The following is a 25,603-nucleotide window of genomic DNA, read 5'->3' on the forward strand; positions in this document are numbered from 1 at the left end:
TGTTTAGTCACACACTCAGATGTGCTCCATGCCATTTGATCATTTAGAAGAGTATTTTTCAAACTATTTGGTCTAAGATCCACAGTGAGAAATATTGTCATCATAAATACACTCATACACACATATTTGAAAAAAAAGTTTTCCAACACAAAAATTCTTTTACTATATTCAGTGCACTGTGATGTTTTTATTCTATTTGATCCTAGTTAATCTTCAAGTTCTGGCTGCAACCCATTACATTTAATTCACAACCCGCTAAAGGTGGGGGCATGCAATTTATCTCTTATGGTATCTCTCAGACCTCATCTTGAAGGTACAAGCAAACTGTACATCCTCAGTGGGTCTACGTGATCCTCACTGCCAGGGTCTCATTCAGTCTGCACCTGGGACTCCCAGGGAGTTCTTTATGACCTGTTGATGAAGAAGAAAAAAACTGAGCTGGGAGTAATAATTCTACTCTGCTATGTCAATAAACAAGCACAGTTGGTGAATTTCTAAAGTGGGTAAGGATTTTGTAGTTCTTTCAACCGTATTCTCTGCCCCAATCACTATTTTAAATGGTGAAGGTTCTATACCTTGATGAAAACTGTCATCATTTGCTGTCATCTCAAAGTAACTCTGTCCTTCCAAGTTAGAATTATAAACAAGAATAATAAGGTTTTTTTCAAGTAAGTAACCTAGTTTTAGGTTTGTCACCTTATATTCTTTTTTTAAAGAATTTTTTTGATGTTTATTTATTTTTGAGAGAGAGAGACCCAGTGCGAGCGAGGAAGGAGCAGACAGAGAGGGAGACACAGAATCTGAAGCAGGTTCCAGGCTCTGAGCTGCCAGCACAGAGCTCAATGTGGGGCTTGAACTCACAAAGTGTGAGATCATGACCTGAGCTGAAGTTGGACACTTAACTGAGCCACACAGGTGCCCCAGCTTATATTCTTTAATAAATACCATTACGTATTTACAATACCATGTTGAATGTAATTGTTGTTTTCTTAAAATAAAATAACAATTTTATCATTAGAAGTGTTCTCAAAAATAACTTTTTAAAAAACTGTCATGTTGAACCCACAGTATAGTCAATTAATCTTCAATAAAGCAAGAAAGAATATCCATCAGAAAAAAGAGTGTCGCTTCAGTGGTGTTGGGAAAACTGGACAACAACACACAGAAGAATGAAACCGGACCACTTTCTTACACTATACACAAAAACAAAATCAAAATGTATGAAAGACCTGTGAGAAAGGAAACCATCAAATCCTAGAGGAGAACACAGGCAGTAACTTCTTTGACTTCAGCCATAGCAACTTCCTCCTAGATATGTCTCCTGAGGTAAGGGAAACAAGAGTAAAAATAAACTTGGAGACTTCATCAAAATAAAAAAGCTTCTGCACAGTGAAGGAAACAATCATTAAAACTAACAGGCAAACTTCAGAATGGGAGAATATATTTGCAAATGACCTAATAAAGAGTTAATATCCAAAATATATAAAGAACTTGTAAAACTCAACACTCAAAAGAGAAATAATCCAATTAAAAAAGGGCAGAAGACATGAATAGACATTTTTCCAAAAGAGACTTCCATGGCCAACAGACACATAAAGATGCTCAACCTCACTGATCAATAGGGAAATACAAATCAAAACTACAATGGGATACCACTTCACCTGTCAGAATGGCTAAAATCAATAACACAGGAAACAACAGGTGTTGGCAAGGATGTGGCAAAAGAGGAACCTTATTGCACTGTTGGTAGGAATGCAAACTGGTGCAGTTACTATGGAAAACAGTATGGAGGCTCCTCAGAAATTTAAAACTAGAATGACCCTAAGAGCCAGCAATTGCACTACTAGGTATTTACCCAAAGAATACAAAAATCCTAGTTCAAAGTGATACATGCATCCCAATGTTCATAGCAGCATTATCTACAATAGCCAAATATGGAAACAGCCTAACTGTCCATCCACTGATGAATGGATAAAGAAAAGGTGGTATGTATGTATGTATATAATGTACGTATGTGTTTGTGTGTGTGTGTGTGTATAATGGTATATTAGCCATAAAAAGAATGAAATCTTGTTATTTGCAATGATGTGGATGGAGCTAGATAATGTTATGCTAAGTGAAATAAATCAGTGAAATGCCATATGATTTCACTCCTATGTGGAATTTAAGAAACAAAACACATAAGCAAAGGGAAAAAAATAGAGAGGCAAACCAAAAACAGACTCTCAGCTATAAAGAACAAATTGATGGTTACTGGAGGGGAGGTGGGGGGGGGGATGGGTTAAATAGGTGTTGGGGATTAAGGAGTGCACTTGTGGCAAACACTGGGTATTGTATGAAAGTGTGGAATCACTATATTGTACACATGAAACTAATATTACACTGTATGCTAACTGAATTTAAATAGAAACTTAAAAAATAAAAATAAAAAGCTGTCATGTCATTGATGAGAAAACTAAACTCTGTAGAAGTAATCGACTTATTATTGTCACACAGTACTGAATACTAGAGCCAAAACTACAATTCAGGTCTTCTGATATCTCAGCTAGTATTCTTAAATGTTCTTTGTTTGTTTCACTGTGTCTAAAGGGGAAGCTTCTCATTTATAATCCATGTTTAGCACTGAGTGAAAATAACAGCTTCATCAAAATGTTTCTAAGGGGTGAGTAAATCAGTCACAAAGTGATTCTAGTGATCTTTATGCCTAGCTCAAGTACCATTCAGATCCAGAAAGAGGGGACTAGCCCCAGAGTGGGCTGTTCTTTCATCATTCCGTACAACCCAGATAATTATATTGTTTTAACACTAATGTTAACGTCTTGCTGAAGAAGCTTGAAATATGTTTTCTTAACACTACAGTGTGGAAAATGAGCAAATACTACCGTGACTCTGATTATTACTTTTGTTTTGTAAAACGCTATTTGGAAGCCAAATGTAGCATCTCTAGTCAAAGACATGCCTCATGAAACTGAAAATACTTTTAAAGGTCCGTGAGAAGGGTCCTCTAATCATGTCATTACTTAGAGTCCTCCTGGCCTCTTATAAATCATTAGTTTCAACAAAAACAAGGATAAAGTAAAACTGAAAGGTCATGCCCTCATGTCAGAATAGAACTAGTATCCAATAGACTTGGATAATTTAGATACTTCATCTTCTCTGTGTTCCTGCCCACTTCCACTGTTTTTTCCATTTTTTTTTTCACACAACATATCTGTGTTGGAAAACAATTCAAACATCTAGATATTACTAATTATTCCAATGTCTGTTATCATGTTATTGAAATATCTTAGCCATGTACTAAATATCCATGAGGTTTACTGGCAAGTTTGTTCTCTCAACCACCTTTCTGCCAGCAATGCTAAAATGGAGAAGAATTTGGCTGTTCATAAAGTTTGGCCTCTGTTATACAATATAGCAGTTACCAACCCTGTTTTTATCACTTGATTCCAAACTCCATTTGCTATTTCTGCTATTTCCTTTTTTTTCCTGGTTCTTTATAAATTTGTACTCTAGTACACAATACTAGAGTTCCCCACCATTATTGGAATTATCCACTTAAGTGTTAAATCTGCCTCTGGCAAACCAAGAAATTCAGAAATTCTTTTGTATAAAACAAATTCAATGATGCTCGATAACTCTATTATATAATTATAAAAACAATTCACATTTGCTAGCATGTTTGAAGCCACAAGACTTGAGATTGGACAACCTGACTTTTATCAGAATCATCAATTTCATAGTTACCATGACAGGTCCTGAGCATTAGGTTAGGAGCTCTGTGAGTACCAGTTCAGTTAATCCTCACCAACGTCATTAAGACAAAAGTGCCATTAGTATTTCATCCTCATTTTTGTGGGTAAGGAATCTGAGGCATAGACAAATGTAGTTTGTTACCCAAGGCACAGTGGTTGGTGAGAGGAAGAAGGAGGCCATGAATCCAGGTTTATCTGCAGCTAGTGATTGGCATGTATAGTTTTAAGTAAATGAAAATTAGCCAGGATGTATGAAAGAAAGTCAGTACAATTTTATCCTTTTTAATAACCTTTTTGTTAATGCAAATGCTTCCAAAACAACACACAGGTTACTTTTACATTGTATGTTCCAATATGACCAAATATTTGGTGGTTCCCCTGACTTGTGAAAGATGGGCTTTTTCCAAATGAGAAACACTGCCTATTAATTTAACAAGTTATTTCAAGTAAGGTTTAAAGCAGGGAACCCAAACCTAAATAGTGGTGAGCTAGGTAACATGAGTGATTCAGAAAGGTTAAGGGTACCAGTAACTAGGAAATGCGGTCTAATCCAGTGGTTCTCAAAGTGTGATCCCCTCACCCGCAGCATCAGCCATCACCTGAGACCTTGTTAGAAATACATTCATTAATGGCACAAAAACAGACACATAGACCAATGGAATAGAATAGAAACCCCAGAACTAGACCCACAAACGTATGGCCAACTCATCTTTGCCAAAGCAGGAAAGAACATCCAATGGAAAAAAGACAGCCTCTTTAACAAATGGTGCTGGGAGAACTGGACAGCAACATGCAGAAGGTTGAAACTAGACCACTCTCTCACACCATTCACAAAAATAAACTCAAAATGGATAAAGGACCTAAATGTGAGACAGGAAACCATCAAAACCCTAAAGGAGAAAGCAGGAAAAGACCTCTCTGACCTCAGCCGTAGCAATCTCTTACTCGACACATCCCCAAAGGCAAGGGAAATAAAAGCAAAAGTGAATTACTGGGACCTTATGAAGATAAAAAGCTTCTGCACTGCAAAGGAAACAACCAACAAAACTAAAAGGCAACCAACGGAATGGGAAAAGATATTCGCAAATGACATATCGGACAAAGGGCTAGTATCCAAAATCTATAAAGAGCTCACCAAACTCCACACCCGAAAAACAAATAACCCAGTGAAGAAATGGGCAGAAAACATGAATAGACACTTCTCTAAAGAAGACATCCGGATGGCCAACAGGCACATGAAAAGATGTTCAGCGTCACTCCTTATCAGGGAAATACAAATCAAAACCACACTCAGGTATCACCTCACGCCAGTCAGAGTGGCCAAAATGAACAAATCAGGAGACTATAGATGCTGGAGAGGATGTGGAGAAACGGGAACCCTCTTGCACTGTTGGTGGGAATGCAAATTGGTGCAGCCGCTCTGGAAAGCAGTGTGGAGGTTCCTCAGAAAATTAAAAATAGACCTACCCTATGACCCAGCAATAGCACTGCTAGGAATTTATCCAAGGGATACAGGAGTACTGATGCATAGGGCCACTTGTACCCCAGTGTTCATAGCAGCACTCTCAACAATAGCCAAATTATGGAAAGAGCCTAAATGTCCATCAACTGATGAATGGATAAAGAAATTGTGGTTTATATACACAATGGAATATTACGTGGCAATGAGAAAAAATGAAATATGGCCTTTTGTAGCAACGTGGATGGAACTGGAGAGTGTGATGCTAAGTGAAATAAGCCATACAGAGAAACACAGATACCATATGGTCTCACTCTTATGTGGATCCTGAGAAACTTAACAGGAACCTATGGGGGAGGGGAAGGAAAAAAAAAAAAGAGGTTAGCGTGGGAGAGAGCCAAAGTATAAGAGACTGTTAAAAGCTGAGAACAAACTGAGGGTTGATGGGGGGTGGGAGGGAGGGAAGGGTGGGTGATGGGTATTGAGGAGGGCACCTTTTGGGATGAGCACTGGGTGTTGTATGGAAACCAATTTGTCAATAAATTTCATATATAAAAAAAAAAAGAAAATACAAAAAAAAAAAAAAAAGAAATACATTCATTCATCAGCCCCATCCCAAACCTACTGAATCAGAAACTCTGAGAGTGGGGCCCAGCAGTCTGTCAGCACAGACCCTCCAGGTGTTTCTGATGAATGCTTCAGTGAAATATTGGTACTGGTCCCCAACCAGCAGTTTTGACTCCAGGGGTTCCAGGCACTTGTTGCTAGGAGAACCCTGGGAGACCACTTTGTAAAGCTTCCTGAGTTTTCAAAGTATGCCAGAAATACAGAATTTTATGTGAATTTTTAAATGTTAAGTGACATTTTAGTTAAAAAAGTAAGAAAAATCTATGATGGCTAAATAAAACATTTCTGCAGATCAAAACTTCCCTGGGTTGCCACTCTTTGGTTTCTAGTTTAGAGTATTTATTACAAGACAGAATGTTGTCAGTGTACTTAGCCTTTACCCACATTTCTTGTACTAATAAGTACACAAGAACTATTTGATTCTTCTTGAGAAGGTAAAGAGTCGATTAAGCAGTTTTTTTTCCTTTGAGATTTGTTACCAGAGGACTAGTAATAAATAATACAAATAGCCAAACTTTAAAAATAGCTTTTATATTTTACATAAGTAGTGAATTCACATAACAACATACAGACAAATACTACTGAAGGGTAAACTACGACACTTAAAAGTGTTATTTACCGTCCTACCCTACTTCCAATTTACCTTGTCAGAGATTAGGATTAGTCTATTTTTATAACATTTCATTTTTGACCCATTAACTTTGATATTTTATTTGAATCCCTACAATGAATGATAAAAAATTCTCCTGTGTGACATTTCTTTCACCTGATGATTTCTATCCAATTATTATTTTATGATAAAACTTTATTAACTTAGGGTGCCTGTGTGGCTCAGTCTGTTAAGTGTCAGAGTCTTTGGTTTTGGCTCAGGTCACAATCTCATGGCTTTGTGGGTTTGAACCCCACATCGGGCTCTGCATGGACAGTGTGGAGACTGCTTGGGATTCTCTCCCCACTTGGGCTGTCTCAGTCTCTCTCAAAATAAATAAATAAACTTTAAAAAAATAGAAAAACTTAGAGTAGTAATTCAGTTTAGTAATTATAATGATCTTCCTAGCTTTTCCTGTAAATTGATTATGAATACTGTCAATAAATATCATTATAGTGTCATGATTATATAAGTTCACAGGAGAATTTGTTGCTATGATTAGACTCAGAGAAAAGGAAATAGAGCCCCATATCTTTAAACCTGGAACACTTGAAAAAGAATATCATCAAAGTCAGATTTCCTTTTTTTTCCTGTCATCTTAGAGTTTTCTGGGCATATACACACATCAGTCTCCTTGTAACCATATCATTTCCTTTCTTAAAATCCCTTGGTACTGTTTGATTAGTTCATATATATATATTTATATATATATGTATACATACACACATACACATATATAATATGTATTTATATATAATTAATGTTATATACTATATATAATTATATATTATACATATTATAATTATTTATTATATAAATATGATATATCTTTGTATAATGAATAAATATATTCATATAAATGTATTCATATTTATATTTATAGATGTTAAATGTATAAATTTAATATATATGTTAAATTTGGTTGGGAATGTGAAAAGTAGACTCAATAAATTTTCCATCAGCCTGGAAGACAAAAGGATTGCTGATGAGAAATCTGATGTTAATTTGATTCTCATTCCTTATTGTTTTTTTTTTTCTCTGAAATATTTTAGTTCCATCCTCCACCCCTGTCCATCCTTTCAGAATTGTGGATGGAAAACTGACCAAGAACTTTATGTAAATAGATGATGTATGTCAAAAATCAAGACACCCTTACAGGTATATGGGCAGGGAGGAGGCAGGTTGGCTAATTACCCTTTTAATGTCTGTAAAGGAAGGCTTTATGTGGGCAGAGGTGGGTGTAAACTATTTTATACGTAGGTTTCTTCGTGTATTTTTCTTCCCCTTTTCCTTGTATCTCTTGTGGCAGCTCTGACATGCCTTAAGTTCTCCTGTGCATCTGTCTCAGATCCAGAGTCTAGGAGTTGTAATACCATTTTATTTAGAAGATGTTCTTGAAGTTTTCACCTAAGTGAAAAGTAATCAGTGCCCACTACACTGCATACAGAAGCAGGTGAAGGGAGTAGGGGACGCAATTCCCCCCAGATGACCTAAAGGCAGTTAATTTCTAAGATCCACTCTACATTTGTTGATTTTGAGATGGGAGCTCCTTCAGGGCTCCCATATAACTGGTTGCTCTTGCCCCAAATGTTTGAACTCCTTTCTTTGTTTTTCTTTTCTTTTCTTTTCTTTTTTTCTTTTCTTTTCTTTTCTTTTCTTTTCTTTTCTTTTCTTTTCTTTCCTTTTCTTTTCTTTTTCTTTTTTCTTTGGTTTTCTTTTCTTTGGTTTTCTTCTCTTTTCTGATATCTTCATCTGGGATATCTCAACAGTTTTGCTTTTTCAGGTTTCTTTATCAGCAGCTCTTTGTTTTCTGCCTTCAGGAATTCCTCATTATTTTTGATCTGCTGATGGAGCCTTTCTTGTACATTATACTCACTTGCAAAATCTGAAGCCAGGTTAATCCAACTCTGTCTGCTATTGGACCAAAATGGACTACTCCTATTTTAAAACAAACTTCTCAGTCAGTTAAGCATCCGAGTCTTGATTTCAGCTGAGGTCATGATTTCATGGTTTGTGAGTTTGAGCCCCACATTGGGCTCTGTGCTGACAGTGTGGAGCCTGCTTGGGATTCTCTGTCTCCCTCTCTCTCTCTGCCCCTCCCCTGCTCTTCCTCTTTCTCTCAAAATAAATAAACATTTAAAACAAACTCCTAAGGTCTTTTTTTTAAACTCCTAAGTTCTTATAATGACATCAGTGACTACAAGCATCTCTGCAGTCTGACTCCCAGATACTTCAGCAACTGTCTCCCTTCATTCTCCTTTTACCTGACTCCCTTCTGTCACACTGGCTCTCCTGCCATTTCTCAAAGTTGGCAAGCTTGTTCACATCTCCAATATACTCTGTACTCTTTCCCCAGATGTTCTTTTAAAATTTTTTTTTCGGGGCGCCTGGGTGGCGCAGTCAGTTGAGCGTCCAACTTCAGCCAGGTCACGATCTCGCAGTCCGTGAGTTCGAGCCCCGCGTCAGGCTCTGGGCTGATGGCTCAGAGCCTGGAGCCTGTTTCCGATTCTGTGTCTCCCTCTCTCTCTGCCCCTCCCCCGTTCATGCTCTGTCTCTCTCTGTCCCAAAAATAAATAAAAACGTTGAAAAGAAAAAAAAAAAAAAGAAAAAAAAATTTTTCAACATTTATTAAACATTTATAAAACATTTATAAAAACGTTGAAAAGAAAAAAAAAAGAAAAGAAAAAAAATTTTTTTTTCAACATTTATTTATTTTTGGGACAGAGAGAGACAGAGCATGAACGGGGGAGGGGCAGAGAGAGAGGGAGACACAGAATCGGAAACAGGCTCCAGGCTCCGAGCCATCAGCCCAGAGCCGACGTGGGGCTCGAACTCACGGACCGTGAGATCATGACCTGGCTGAAGTCGGACGCTCAACCGACTGCGCCACCCAGGCGCCCCTCCCCAGATGTTCTTATACACAAGTCCCTTAATCTGTTGTCTGTCACTTCTTCAAATGGGACCAGCTCAGACCACCCTGTCAAAAATAGTTTTTTAAGATGTGTTGGGGTGTGTGTGTGTATGTGTGTGTATGTATATATGTATGTATGTATGTATGTATGTGGTGGAATATTATGCAGCCATAAAAAAGATAAGCTTTTTCCATTTGTAACAACATAAATGGACCTAGATGGTATTATGTGAAGTGAAAGAAGAGAGATTGAGTCAGATTGAGAAAGACAAATACCATATGATTTCAATCATACATAGAACCTAAAAAAAAACAAAATTAGTGAATAAACAAACAAAAGGCAGAATCAGACCTACAAATAGAGATAATGTAATTATAAAAATAACTGATAAAAATACTGGTGATTGTCAAAGAGGAAGAGGGTGGAGGGATGGACAAAATGGGTGAAAGGAAGTAGGAGAGATGGGCTTCCAGTTATAGGATGAATAAATCACAGGGATAAAAGGTACAGCATAGGGAATATAGTCAATGATATTGTAATAGTGTTGTATGGGGACAGACAGTAAGTCAGCTGTGGTGAGCAGAGCACAGCATATAGAGAGATGTTGAATCACTGTTACACATCTGGCACTAATATAACATTGTGTGCCAAATATTCTCAATTAAAAAAAAATTTTAAGTAGTTTCTCTATTCCCTCAATCCTGTTTTATTTTTCTGATAGCTCTTCTTTTCTGATAGTATGCCATATATATATATATATATATATATATATATATATATATATATTTGTCTAACTTATTCATCACTCTGTATCCAGCATATGGAACAATACTTAGCAGGATGAATACCTGGTGAGTGAACAATGAAACAGTTGTGCCCATTATAAAATCTGACATGTGGAGGGGTGCCTGTGTGGCTCAGTCAATTAGGCATCTGATTCTTTTTTTTTTTAATTAAAGAAAAATTTTTTTAACATTTATTTTTATTATTGAGAGACAGAGCATGAGCAGGGAAGGGGCAGAGAGAGAGGGAGACAGAATCTGAAGCAGGTTCCAGGCTCTGAGCTGTCAGCACAGAGCCCGACGCTGGGCTCAAACTCACAAACTGCAAGATCATGACTTGATCCGAAGTCAGACGTTTAACTGACTGACCCATCCAGGTGCCCCAGCATCTGATTCTTAATCTAAGCTCATGTCTTGATCTCAGGGTTGTGAGCTCAAGCTCTGCATTGGGCTCTGCACTGGTGGACACAAGCCTACTTAAACAAAATCTGGGGTGGATACCCCTTTATCTGACATGATGGTCCAGGTACAGAGGAGTTAGATAATTTGGCTGCGGTTACAAAGCTAGGATTTAAACCCATATTTCCTATTCCAGAGCCCTAGCTCTTTTATTATTATTTTCTTAATGTTTATTCATTTATTTTTGAAGGAGAGCATGCACATGAGCAGGGGAGAGGCTGAGAGAGAAGGAGAGAGAGAATTCCAAGCAGGCAGCACAGAGCCTTACGTGGGGCTCGAGCCCATGAACCATGAGATCATTACCTGAAATCAAGAGTCAGATTCTTGACTAAGCCACCTTGACACCCAAGAGCAATAGCTTATAAGCATTGTGCCACAGAACCTCTTGATTTGGGACTCTAATCAGCCAATTTAATGTAGTATGATAAATGCTAAGCTGAGGTGTTCCAAAGGTGAAGGTTTTCCTCTGTCTGCCATTTCCCATTACAATGAACTCCAGGGGATAGTCTTGGTTCTTTAGATATATGAGATTTTTGGCTCAGGTCATGATCTCATGGTACAGGAGTTCGAGCCCTGCATCGGTCTCTGTGCTGACAGCTCAAAGCCTGGAGCCTGCTTCAGTTTCTGTGTCTCCCTCTCTCTCTGCTCCTCCCCCACTCACGTTCTGTCTCTCCCTCAAAATAAATAAACATTAAAAAACGATCTGGCTCAATTGGTTAAGTGTCCGACTCTTGATTTCAGCTCAGGTCATGATCTCACAGTCATGATTTCATGGTTGTGAGATCAAGCCTTGCATCAGGCTCCACGCTGAACATGGAGCTTAAGGTTCTGTCTCTCTCTCCATCTGCCCCTCTCTCCCACTCATGGTCTCTCTCAAATAAAAAAAAATGTTTTAATCTGACATATGGACATTAAATATTTGTGCTAGGTCTACTTTTGTCATCTAGTTCATCTAAAAAAAAACAACAACAGGGGCGCCTGGGTGGCTCAGTCGGTTAAGCGGCCAACCTCAGCTCAGGTCATGATCTCGCAGTCCATGAGTTCGAGCCCCACGTCAGGCTCTGTGCTGACAGCTCAGAGCCTGGAGCCTGTTTCCGATTCTGTGTCTCCCTCTCTCTGCCCCTCCCCTGTTCATGCTCTGTCTCTCTCTGTCTCAAAAATAAATAAACGTTAAAAAAAAAATTAAAAAAAAATAAAAAAACAACAACAAAAAGTAAAAAAGAAAATTATTGCTGCAGGTAGAGTTCCTTTATTCAAATAAATAGTAGAGCTAATAAACAGTACAGTTAATACAATAAGTTCAGTAATCTTAAAATCTGAAAGCATATATTGACAGATGCTGGCAAAATACATTCTGTCATCATTTCTGAAATGCTTCCATGAGGATGCACAGCTTAATCGTTAAGCACAAGGAGGTGAAGAGACCATTGTCCTCCTCCTTCTGTATGCTTTATTTTCTGTTCTATTTATTATTTGTCTAGTGCTTAACACCATAGCATCTATGTCTCATTAGTAAAAGGCAATCGGGAAAGACTGGAGTTGAAAAATTATGCCCTGAAATACTCATTTGAAAGCAGTCTGCCCAAGAGAAAGATCCTCCAACTGGAATGCCAACTAACATCCCAGTGACCAAAGACTGTCAATGTCCCTGACTGAGTCTCAGTTTCTCATCTGTAAAATGACAAACGTGAAACTGAGTGACATTCAAGGCCTTCTTCTGCTCTAATTCTCTACATTTAAAGAACTCTAAATATGGCTCGTGTTAGACATGATTCTGAAGTATTTTCCTGTACTCATTTTTATTGCATCATAGCAATCATTGATTATGAAACTTTGTAATGATAGACAAATACAGCATGATTATAAAACACAGTAGGAAATGGTACAGTTTCCATCCAGCGTTCTCAGCCTCAGGCCCTTACATGGAAATGGAAAGGCCTGTAAGGAAGTAGTTGTCAGCATGGTCACTAGAGTCACACTGGCTAGGTGAAAATCTGGGTTCAACCACTCTGGGTAAATGAACTTGGGAAAGTCATTTTACTTATCTGGGCCTCCATTGCCTTATCTGTGAAGCGAGGATACTTTATAGGTTCTCTGAGAATGAAATTACTCTATTTGAGTGAAGTCCTGAGAATATTGCCTGGCATCTATAAAGTATTACTTAAGTATTTTTCTACTATGATTACCTAGTTCAAAGGGTAAATACAAGAATTAAATAAGAAAACACACATTAAAATAATATAATATCTAGCAGAAAGAAATTCATTAATCCAACAAATATTTACTGAGGACTTCCTTTGTACCAGTCATGGGTCTAGATACTAAGGACAAACATTTATTAATATTGAATTATGATCCCTGCTCTCCTGGGGTTTGTACCCTAGTGAAGAAGGACAGGAAATATACAATTAAGTAATTAAGCATAATGTTTAAGGCGGTGAAAATTGGTTAGAATGAAAATAATTTGGAGGAGAGAATGTTCAGATCCTTTATATTTAAGATGGCCAAGGAAGTCTTGTCTGACAAGATTGGTTTCTTTCCCCAAGTTAACTCGTATGATAAACAGAACTTTATAAATGCATAGTGTCAATGTCATTATCATCATGTTTCCTTAAACTGAATTGTTATGAAGTAAGGGTTTGCATTTGGTATGTCATTGCTATTATTGTGATAAAAATTAGAGTAGTGGCAAGTGTCTTTTTGATGGTTCATGGACACATTTGGAAAACAGGCTGTTATTTTTTTGTCATTTCCAATAAAATCATTAACCTAGAGTTCATCCTATGATGAGTATTTTTTAAATATATATCATACGAATTTTCAGTGTACACAGTAACTTTAAAATGCATGCTTAATGTCTGCAAAATACATAAATGCCATTGAGCATTGATTAGGAAATTGAGGATTACAGAGATGTCTGAATTCATACCAGCAATAGAGCAGCACTCAACCCTATGTCCTTGATTCTAAATTCAGAATTCTCTCTACTACTGTAAACTACTTGAATAATAATATATTTAATTGGCTAGAATCTGCAGTGTCTTAATTTTTTTGTTCTTAGATACTTAAACTGGCCTTTTCTTCCATTTGTTTTCATTCCTGAGGACCAGATTGCACAAGATAATTTCATTTGCAGCATTAGTGGACTTTCATGGCCTTTGCCCTCAGATGAGAAAAATGTAGAATTCATTATTTTTCATATTCAGTATCTCATTTATAATTCAACAAATTCAACAGGGTTTTGTTTTGTTTTGTTTTGTTTTTTGCTACCATAGAGCTTCTCTTCAATGCTAAACAGTTTACCCAATAGACCTGTTTAACTCCAGTAAGGATATCAAGATAACGTGAAACATGGTAGTTCTAGAACAATATGTTCTACTGAAGCATGGAAAGCTACTTGTCCTCTGGTACGGACTGAAAGCCATAAAGAAGAGCAAATGTGAGCTGGAGAAATGATGAATATTCATGCTGCACAAAGACACTGATTTCCATAGTGGGGCAACATCTGGAGCAGCTAATGGGGTCAGGCTGCTCTTAGTCACCTGCGTGCCAGAGAGAGACATTCACACTTAGGAAAACCGAGCAAAAGTAAGAGGCAGTAATTTAAAATTGTATTCAAATATTGTGCCTATGAAATTAACGATGTGTTTTTAAACATATATTCGATTCATGAGACTGGCTACATAGGAAGGCATTATTTTAGAAGCATTTAAAAATATAGTCCCGGGGCGCCTGGGTGGCGCAGTCGGTTAAGCGTCCGACTTCAGCCAGGTCACTATCTCGCGGTCCGGGAGTTCGAGCCCCGCGTCAGGCTCTGGGCTGATGGCTCAGAGCCTGGAGCCTGTTTCTGATTCTGTGTCTCCCTCTCTCTCTGCCCCTCCCCCGTTCATGCTCTGTCTCTCTCTGTCCCAAAAATAAATAAACGTTGAAAAAAATTTAAAAAAAAATAAAAATATAGTCCCATTAAGTCATTTTGTAAAAAGAGTAATAAATGACATTTTTATTGGTTTATCATCTTCTCGGGTTTTTTACAATGTGATTTTCTTGGTTTGGAAAAAAGAAAAAAACCAAAAAGCCCTAGTGACTTACTCTCCTAACCATGGCAAAAATAGAAAAGAGGACATAAATATAATGCACACAATAATGTCGTACTTTATGCTTTCCCCAAAAAGTGTTTATATACAACATGTCATTTGAAGTTCAAGATCACGTGTGAAACATTGAGACGAGTGCCTGGCACAGAGCTAGCAGTGAATAATGCTACTTGTTGTTATTATCCAGCAGTGCCTCCAGTTCAATACATCTGAACTATACTCCTCACTCATTCCCTCACTTCTCCAATCTCTTTCTGCTTTTTCTCACCTGACCTGGTGAATGGCATAACCCACTCACTCTAGCCTGCAACCTGGGAGACGTCAGTGGCTGTGTCTTACCTTTCAACCTAACCACCATCTTCTGCTCGAAATTCTCGATGGCAGTGCATTGGCTTGGGTGCTCGTGACATTTTGCCCAAACTCTTGCTATTGCCTTTCTCTTAACCTAAAAGAATCCCCATCCCTGAACCCTTACAATTCAATTGCTACACAGCTGGGGGAAGCGATCTAGTCATGTTGGCTGCCTACATAACCTTAAATATTCTCCTGGTTTTAGCATAAGACTCAAGAACTCTCACCCCTACCTCTTTCTTGTCACTTCTCACCAGCCCAACCATATCCTTCTGTAATTCATTCCCTCCATCCTCGGTTACATGTAGTTCTCAGAACACCCTATGTTCTGATGAGTTTTTCCTCCTTTGCACAGCCTGCTTCATCTGAAAAGAATACTCCTTCCTCCTTCTCGGTCTGGAAATCCTGTTTTGAATTTTCAAGACTTGGGCCGGGCATCCATTCTCAGTAATGCTTACTCTGATGATCTTCTCTAGGCAGCTACTCCTCTGAGGCCTGGGCCCATATTGCTGGGTTATTTCCACTGTAGCCTTTGTTCGTTTTCACCATGATTCACTTGTTTAATATATATATATATATATATATATTTATTTATTTATTTATTTTTTAATGTCTATTTTTAAGACAGAGAGAGACAGAGCATAAGCATGGCAGGGGCAGAGAGGGAGACACAGAATCTGAAGAAGACTCCAGGCTCTGAGCTGTCAGCACAGCACAGAGCCCAATGTGGGGCTTGAACTCACAAACCGTAAGATCATGACCTGAGCCAAAGTCAGACGCTTAACTAACTGAGCCACCCAGGTGCCCCTTGTTTGTTATTTATTAACGGCTGAATTTCAAAGATAAAAGACACAATCCAAGCTCTTAATTTGCATACCAATCCAAGTGGGAGAAAACTAAACAATTGCCATAACTGATGTATCAAAAAGTTGGCTTTTAAAATACTGATTCAGGGGGGCTTGGGTGACTGAGTAGGCATCCAAATTTGGCTCAGGTCATGATCTCACAGTGTATAGTTGGAGTTCGAGCCCTGCGTTGGGCTCTGTGCTGACAGCTCAGAGCCGGGAGCCTGCTTCAGATTCTGTGTCTCCCTCTCTCTCTGCCCAGCCCCCACCCTCTCTTTCTCTCAAACATGAATAAACATTTAAAAAAAAAATTTAGTGCTGATTGAGTGCTCTTTTCCTGCTCTGCCCAACTTCCCCACCCTGCCTTCTTTACTTGGAGTCTCCATTTCAAAAACTTACTTTTCTCTCTTCCTTCAAGGCCAGCATAATATTTTGATGTTCTTTATGAAGTTCACCCCCACTTTGAACAGGATGGGCCAGATTCTGCAAAGGGAAGTGAAATCAATGGATGTTTCCCTTCTGAACTTTACCTGCTCTGTAGCTGTCTCATGGCTCTAAACTCGGGAGGCATTCTGAGTACTTTTGTCTCATTTTTAGTTTTCATGCATACCTGTGCATCACTATTTCTTCTCTAGACCTAAATTAGTGACTGGATTTTCTTTTTTTCCCTCTCTTCTTTTCTCCCTTTCTTCCTTCTTTGTTTCCATCTGTCAGTAAATACAGTCTACATACAGTCTACCATGCATTCTATTCATTGCTATCCTAGAGTGGTAAATAAGACAGATACAGTTCTGATTCCCATGGAGCTCTAAGAATCTACCAAGGGACAAATAGGAAGTAAAAAGTATGTATGTATGTATGTATGTATGTATGTATGTATTTAAATTATTTCATTATAATACTGATAACAAGAACAAAAGAGAAGACTGTTTTTGTGCTAATGAGGTTCTTAGAGATTTAAAGCATGGGGCAGCATTTGGATGAGAGGTAGTTTATGGTCTATTCTCTAAGAGTGTGGCTGCCCTCAGGTGCATGGTGGTAAAGGGAACTCTCATCTTTACTTCCCCCAAAACACTACTCAATTTGTAGTGTTTGTTGGAGGGGGGGGTGGCGCGGAGGGAAGGCAATATGATTAGACTAAATAATATTTAGGTAGTAAAGTCCTAGCAATGTGCCCCCAGCATGCACACATGTGAATAAAAGCAAAGTGGCTTCAAGAATTTTCACTTGTCATATATTAATGCTCTATTTAAACTGCAGAGTTGATTTAATGAGAATTCCTGATATATTCTGTCAGTTGCAAATAGATACCACCAGTTTTCTAAGGAGGAGCATTGCCTTACTTCTAGTGCTTCTGTCCTGTGGCCACACCATAGTTGGGGTAGTTTCGTGTATTGTAAGCATGCTTTTAATTTGCATATGAGAATTGTTTGCTAATTTCTTGGGATGGCAAAAAAATAAAAAGGGTCATGAGGATAAGCTCTGGAGTCACATGGCACAGATCTTTGCTGGATTTAGAATCTTGAACAACTAATTTAACTCTCTGTGTTACAATCTCTTCATGTGTACAGTGAGATAAAATGAATAATATAGGTTTGTTGTAAGGATTAAATACGTAGGTAATACACAAAGTACTTTGGCATAGTACCTGCTAGGTAGAAGGTGTTCAGTAAATGCTAGGTAAACATTCTTAGAGACTAATTTTGATCCCAAAGGTGAAAATTAAATCATTCAGTTATGCATTGAGAAGGAGACAGAGTAACAAATTTGGTAGTAGTATCTTAATGACCTTCTAACACAGTGTGATGTACAGAATAATGTTCCCCCAACCTCCAAAGATGTCCAGGTCCTAATCCCTGGAGCTGTGAATATATTATCTTACACTGCAAAGAGGGCTTTGCAGATGTGATTAAGAATCTTGAGATAGGAAAATTACTCTGGATTATACAGGGGGTCCAATGTAATCTCACGTGTTTTTATAAGATGGAGGCAGGAGGGTCAGAGTGAAGAGAAGGACATGTGATGAGGGAAGAAACAGAGGTTGGAGAGATGTGAGCGCTTGAAGGAGGCCACGAACCAAGGAATGCAGACAGTCTCTAGAAGCTGGAAAAGACAAGGAAAGGGATTCATTCTCTCCTAGAGATTTCAGAAAGAACCAGCCCTACTGACACCTTGACTTTAGCTCAGTGTGAACAATTTTGGACTTCTGACATCCAGAACTGTAAGATAATTAATTTGTGTTGTTTTATGCCAAATAATTTGTGGTAATTTATTATAGCAGTGATAGGGAACTACCACACATAGATTGGCCTGAATTGTTTCTTTTTTCTTTTTCGGGCAAAGCAAATTTCTAAATTTAAAAATGGAAAGCTATATTTCAACATATAAATATGTATTGCATATACTTTTCAAAGAAAACACAGTTATTGTTGGTCTTCATCACGTGAACAATTGAGAAATTTTTCTGCCTTAACTCTGAGGTTAGACCTAGATAAACACGTTATACCCTCTTCCTTGCTTATCTTTCAACTTGGCATTATTTAGCTGGCAGGTACTAGTAGTTGTTAAGGATTACAAATTACAAATATATATATATATATAAAATACTGTGCTATATGTATATATTATACATAATATATATAATATATTATACATATAATAAATATATAATATAATATATATTATATATTATTAATTAATAAATAATTAATTAATATATTATATATTATTATATATTATTTAGCTGGCAGGGACTAGTAGTTGTTAAGGATTACAAATTACAAATATATATATATATATAATACTGTGCTATCTATATTATATATTATTTGATATATAATATATATCATATTATTATATGATATTAATTAACGATTATTAATATATTATTTATTATATATATTAATATATAATATATAATAAATACTGTGATAATATTAAGTATAAATTTTCCTCAACACTTCTTTAAGAAAATAGCTAAAACTTCTCTCTGTTTTTAAAGTCCTGTTTTTAAAATTTGATTGTGCCTCTCTCTTCTGATTTAATGCTTATTATATTCAAGGTAGAGTCTTTCAAAAGAAATAATTTCTGAGGATGAATATTTGTGTTATAAAATAAACCAGTACAGGGTTTCTTGAAATAGAACCTCACTTAGTGCATTTCTAAATGTTTCAGCTTTATAGATGTGTGATTTATACACACAGCTGTTTTTGAGCACAGGTGTTGTACAAAGTGAAGAGTATCTGTGTGTATCTAGTGTCTGTAACTGGGCATGTTTCCATATATCTACCATGGTGTATGCACTTAAAAACATTCCATTTAAAAAGTAGAACACTTTTCTGGGTTTATTTTATTTCAGGAGGCTAGGGGCACCTGGGTGGCTCAGTCAGTTGAGTGTCTGACTCTTGATTTGAGCTCAGGTCATGATCCCAGAGTCAGGGGATTGAGCCCTGCGTCAGGCTCTGCGCTTAGCATGGGACCTGCTTGAGATTCTCTCTCTCTCTCTTTCTCTCTCTCTCTCCCTCTGCCCCTCTGTCCCACTCTTTCTAAAATAAAAAGAAAAAAGAAGGCTAAAACTTACTGTGTTGAGGTATCAAATGCTTACTCATACTTCCTTCTGTCTCATGTACCTTTCTTCATACTCATGGAATAAATTGAAAGTGATGTTTCCAGACAAAGACAGACAGACAGACAGAAAGAAAGAAAGAAAGAAAGAAAAGGAAAGAAAGAGAAAAGGAGAGAGAGAAGCTTGAGTCTATTAATAAAATGAATTTTGCTTTTAATTGTTTGTTTAAAAGAAAATAAAATAGGCCATCCTCTCTAAAAGATGCTGCATAATGCCCCCAACATACTACAATAGAATAACAAAAATCTAAAGATGAACTTATACATCCCCCTGATTTTTTAAAACATGTACTCTAGCTTTAGGAGTAATCTGAATGAGGTGCACTGATTCTTGAGAATGTGTATATGTGTATTTCTAAATTTTTCATCTTTCTCTAGTTCTTTAGTATTTCCAGTGCACAGGGCCTATGGTAATGCCCCAGACAAACTGCCCAACTGCTCCATGTTTCCCACAGCAGGGACTTGTCAGGGCTGGAGAGAGACTGCCTGGCGCACGCCAGCTCAAACATGGACATTTCCTCTTTCTGTTTTCCTGCTCCCAAAGGCCAGCCAATCCAGGGTGAAAACCCTCAGCCCTGGCACGTGTGATTGAGAGTCTCCATACAAACGATGATGCTTTCATTCCAGTGCCTCTGCAGGTGATAGAAAGTAAGCTGCCTTCTCTCCAGGAGAGGGCTGCCGGCAATATGTTCACACGTGCTTTTCTTTTAGAAAGAAAACTATTCATCAATGCAGGGCAGTGTTTAGAAAAACTGTTAGTCAGCTACTCTTAAAAGCAGTGCTTATTAAGTTGTAAACCACAGTCAGAGAGTAAAGAGGACTCTGGGGATGGCTCCCTTTGTGGATTCCATACATAGTACGTCTCATAAAATTAGAGGTTCTTCCACTTTCAACTTCTCTCTCACTTATGATCTTCTGTCCCCAAGTGTTTAAAGCTTTCTGATAGGAAAACTTAATAACTTAATACCAGCTTCAAGGAGGAAATCTACAAGTCATGGGTAGTTGTTTTCTTTTTCTACGCTTAACAATCCTTATAAATATTGTGGTAAGTGTAAAATGGGCAAAGAAGATTTTATGTGTGTATTAGCTTTTTGTTGCTACATAATAAATTATCACATACTTGATGGCTTCATATAGTATTCATTTATAACCTCACAGTTTGTAGATTGGAAGTCCAGCACCATGTGACTGAATTCTCTGCTGAAGGCATCACAAAGCTAACATCAGTGTGTCAGTTGGCCTGAGTACTCATCTGAAAGCCATAGACAAAAATTCTCTTCCAAGCTCATTTGGGTTGCTGGCAGGATCCAGTTCCTCGTGGCACATGACTGAGGTTCCCATTTTGTTTCTGGCTATTGGCTGGAGATGACTTTCAGCAACCAGAGGACATGTTCCAATCTTTTTCACATGGCCCCATCAATTTTTTTTTCAATTTTTTAAAATGTTTATTTTTGAGAAACAGAGAGAGCACGTGAGTGTGAGAGGGAGAGACAGAGAGGTAGACACAGAATCCAAAGTAGGCTCCAGGCTCTGAGCTATCAGCACAGAGCCAGATGCAGGGCTCAAACTCATGGACCGTGAAATCATGATCTGAGCTGAAGTTTGACACTTAACTGACTGAGCCACCCAGGCGCCCAGCCCTATCCATCTTTAAGTCAGTAATGGCATGTCAGATCCTTCTTATAACTTCAAGTCTCTGGACTTCCCCTTCTGCTACCAGCTGGAGAAAAACTTCCACACTTAAAAGGCTTCATGTAATTAGGTTAGACCAATCTGGATAATCTTCCTATCTTAAAATCAACTTATTAGTAACCTTAATAACATCTGCAAAAACCCTGTTGCCAGGTAACATAACATGATCATAGGAATAACCCCAGGGGGTGGAAATCATGATAGCTATCTTAGAATTCTGCCTATTACAGTGGATGTTCTATTTCAATCACCCTTCCTGGTTATCACCACCTTTTATTGTTTTCAAACTGTGATACAATTCTCTAAGTTCTAGCACACTAATAACAATGCAAGTGATACTTACCCATGGAAATACAAGTGAAATGTGCATGCTACAATGCAAGAGATTGCATCTGTTTATAAATTCGTTTTAGCATTCCCTGTTGCATATATATGTATGGTTCTTTAAACTCACCTTTGAATTACTTGGAACATCTTTCTAGTCCCCTCATTAAATAATGGATTAAATAAAATATTTAACTTGTGTTCATTTTATATTTCTGTGTATGATTTGACTTTAAAAAAATTGATCCTTTAACAATATTTGTTATATGTAAGTTACTATAGTGTTCATCAGTACACAGAAATAACAATCTTAGGTAAGGTCATAAAAAGCTAGGTCTTTAAATAATTGAAAAGTTTCCTAGAAAGGAAGGAGCATAGTTGAGTGGAAAAGACATTATTGTTTTAAGTGAAATTTTAGGCTAATACCTTATAGAAGATATAGAAAGATGTCTCAGTTTCAACAACTTTATAAGTAATTTTTTTTGGTTAAAGGGTAATAGTGAGTATGTATATTTAGTAATAGTAACACAAGAAGGATTTCCTTGAGCTTTCCCTAAATGAAGGAAAGCCACGAGTAGATGGGTTTACTGACCAAGGGTCCAGAGAAGTAGAAGCGTTGATTTTAACTGGCCTGTGTTCCTGAGAACATGAATGAATCATTCATGAAGCTGTCAACTTGTACTCCATCTTATAATTTACAGCTTTGTGGATCAGTAGCCAATATTCAATCATTATAACAAAATTTGTAATTGCACTTGATTTGGTAATTATTACATGAACACTGCTGTTTGCCTTCAACTTTATCATTAGGTACAGATCTTTCTCTTACAATGAGGTTACTTCCCAGTAAGCCCATTATCAAAAATATCATTAAATCAGGGCACCTGGGGGGCTTAGTTGGTTAAGCATCAGACTCTTGATTTCAGTTCAGGTCATGGTCTCAGGGTTTTGAGTTTGAGCCCCACATTGGGCTCTGTGCTGACAGTGTGGAGCCTGCTTGGGATTCTTTCCCTTTCTCTCTCTCTCTCTCTTTCTCTGCCCCTCCCCCACTTGCATTCTCTCAAAATAAGTAAATGAACTTAAAAATATATGTATCATTAAATCAAAAATGCATTTAATATTCCTAACCTACTGAACATCATTGCTTAGTCTAGCCTACCTAGTACCGACACAGAACATTTCATCATTGTGAAGGAAATCTCCCACAAGTCTATAATACAAATTTATTTTATCCATTTCAGGATGATGAAGAGTTTTATCCTATAGTTGAGTGAAATCATCCAAAATAAGCCTATTTTATCATAAAAGTATTGAATAGCTCATGTAATTTATGGCATCCTGTATTGAATGTGAAAAACAGAATGCCTGTATGGGTACACAATGGGTATAAGTGCATCAGTTGTTAACCCTTGTGATTATGTGGCTGACTGAGAGCAGTGCTTCACTGCCACTGCCTAGCATCAATAGAGAGTATCGTATTACAGATCACTAGCTCAGGAAAAGATCAAATTCAAAATTCAAGGTACAGTTTTTACTGAATGCGTATTACTTTCACACAATCATAAAGTAGAAAAATTGTAAGTTGAAACTATGTAAGTCAGGGACTGTCTATAGTATCTAATTTAGAGTGCCCTGGCATAAATCAGGTAACTAGTATGCTTTATACTTTATAAAGCAAATATAAGTACTCATCTTAAACAGAATTTTAAAACAACCTAAGTGTCCATCCATGGATGAATGGATAAAGGAAATGTACACACATGTGCGCGCGCGCACACACACACACACACACACACACTGAGATATTATTCGGCCATAAAAAAAGAAGTAAATCTTGCCATTTGCCACAACATGGATGGACCTTGAGGGCATTATGCTAAGTGAAATAAGACAATAAAGGACGAATACCAAATGTTCTCACTTATCTGCAAAACCTGAAAACAAGAACCAAAATCTAAACTCATAAATACAATAAATTGGTGGTTGCCAGAGGCAGGGTGGGGGTGGGCAAAATGGTTGAAGGTGGTCAAAAGGTACAAACTCCTAAGTCATAGGGATGTAGTATGTAATGTACAGCATGGCAATTAAGTTAATAATACTGTATTGTATGTTTGAAAGTTGCTAAAAGCGTGGACCTGAAAAGTTTTCATCACAAGAAAAATAAATTGTAATGATGTGTGGTAATGGATGTCAACTAGAATTATGTGATGGTAATTTTTGGTATATACAAATATGAAATCATTATGTTGTATACCTGAAACTAACATGATGTTATATGTCAATTATATCTCAATGGAAAAAAAAATTTAAAAGAATGGGTCTATCAATTGACTTGACTAGTATATTTTTATGTATCCCTGAAAGATATCTAGATCTGTCACACAATTGATTATACTTAGCAATTATGAGAGGCCCGGCATTCTGAACTTGAGTTTTGCACAAACACTTTGCTCCATTTGTTTCAAAATATCACAGATTATAATGAACTGCAATGATAAAACATAGAAAAGTTTTTGTGTTTGGATGCTAAACAGTACCCCAAATTGGCATTTTAGTTTGCTAAAAATAATCTCTAAATAGGTAATATTACTATAAATTCTCTTTACACAAAAGAGTGAAACTGTAACTATGGAAGGAAAAGAAAAATAGCTAAATTTGCTTTACTTTGTTTCTAAAACTTTATATTCTGTTATTAGATGCAGGAAGTAATACACCAGATGTTTTCTGGAAAGTTTGTTTTAAGAAAACAAATGTCTTAAATTAGCATCAATGAACAGTAACTTATTCAGTAAGAGTAGCTTACTTAAAAGCTACTGAACTTCAGAAGGAAAGCATAAGACTATACTTGGCCATCATCCTTACTGAGAAAAAATAATTCTCATAGGAAGCATCTAACCATGACTCACAGTTTTGCATCCATGAGAAAGGAGGAAGAGGCTAATGCTGAAATCAGTATTAAATGCGTAAAATAAATCTATATTATAAACGTGTAGGGGATTTCCTTCAGCATGATGAATAAGTCATTTCTAGATTCAGTGAGTAGCAATTTCACCTTTAACCCCTCTCACTGGTGCTGTTTTTTGTTTATTTATTTATTTTGAGGGGGGGGGGGACATGTGCAAGTAGGGGAAAGGCAGAGAGAAAGGGAGAAAGAGAATCCCAAGCAGACCCCACACTGTCAGTGCAGAGCCCAACACGGGGTTCCATTCCACGAAACGTTAGATCATGACCTGAGCTGAAATCAAGAGTCTGTTGCTTAACTGACTGAATACCCAGGCACCCCTCACTGTGCAGTTTTTAATACAGGCATTTGGCCAAGTAAGATCAAGCTGTTGTGCTACAATCATGAAGTATAAAGTACTGCTTTTAGACTTTTCAAGTAGAATACTTCTATTTAAGTAAACTGTATAGATTGTGTTTATTTGTACTAATCTAAAACAAACCCTTGAGACAGTGGCACTTTTAAAAGTGACCTAGTATGGTGCAGAAAGTATTTATAAATAAGTCCAAGGAACAAATAAAAGTGAATAAGCATATTCCAAAAAACCAATGACAACTTGCTGGAAAAGGTTTTACAAATATCTAAAGCTGTGGTAAGATAGACTTGACAAGTAAATATTATACCTTTCCAGGATCATCTTCCAGTGTCTGTGAACACTGCCTTTGAGTGCAGCTCTCTCACGGTCACATCGAGCTGCACTTTGAATTTCTTGCCTTTGATGCATTCCTGATTTTATTGGTGCTTAAAGGCAAAGTTTAGGTTCTATTTATTTTAAATGCATTAGAGAAATATTTGCAGAATTACTGGATTTATAATAAATGCCTCTAACAAACAGATATGTTAATAAACCAAGAAAACTACACCCTTATGGATTCACTTAGAAATTGATAAAATTGCTTAGTTGATGATTCTTAAACATGAAATATTTTTTGAAGCTTTTAAAAAGTGTTAGTGGTTTTTTACACAAGGACAATCAAGTTTAAAATGAATGCCACTGTTCTGTTAGATTTCAACAAATGTAACCTTAGAAAC

The 25,603-nt window shown here is 37.2% G+C and overlaps 1 protein-coding gene and 1 long non-coding RNA gene across 2 annotated transcripts in view; one reads left to right on the forward strand and one right to left on the reverse strand.

Annotated features, from left to right (window-relative positions):
- PDE3A (phosphodiesterase 3A) overlaps window positions 1-25,603 on the forward strand; it is a 537,920-nt gene that overhangs the window by 170,760 nt on the left and 341,557 nt on the right. The window lies entirely within an intron of this gene.
- LOC123386551 lies at window positions 176-25,315 on the reverse strand. The gene is made up of 3 exons (XR_006600579.1): window positions 25,195-25,315; window positions 16,330-16,413; window positions 176-411 (listed from the first exon to the last, which is right to left on the reverse strand). It is a non-coding gene; the product is annotated as an uncharacterized LOC123386551 (long non-coding RNA).

Source organism: Felis catus, chromosome B4 (genome assembly GCF_018350175.1).
Source record: "Felis catus isolate Fca126 chromosome B4, F.catus_Fca126_mat1.0, whole genome shotgun sequence".
In the NCBI taxonomy this organism is placed as follows: Eukaryota; Metazoa; Chordata; class Mammalia; order Carnivora; family Felidae; genus Felis; species Felis catus.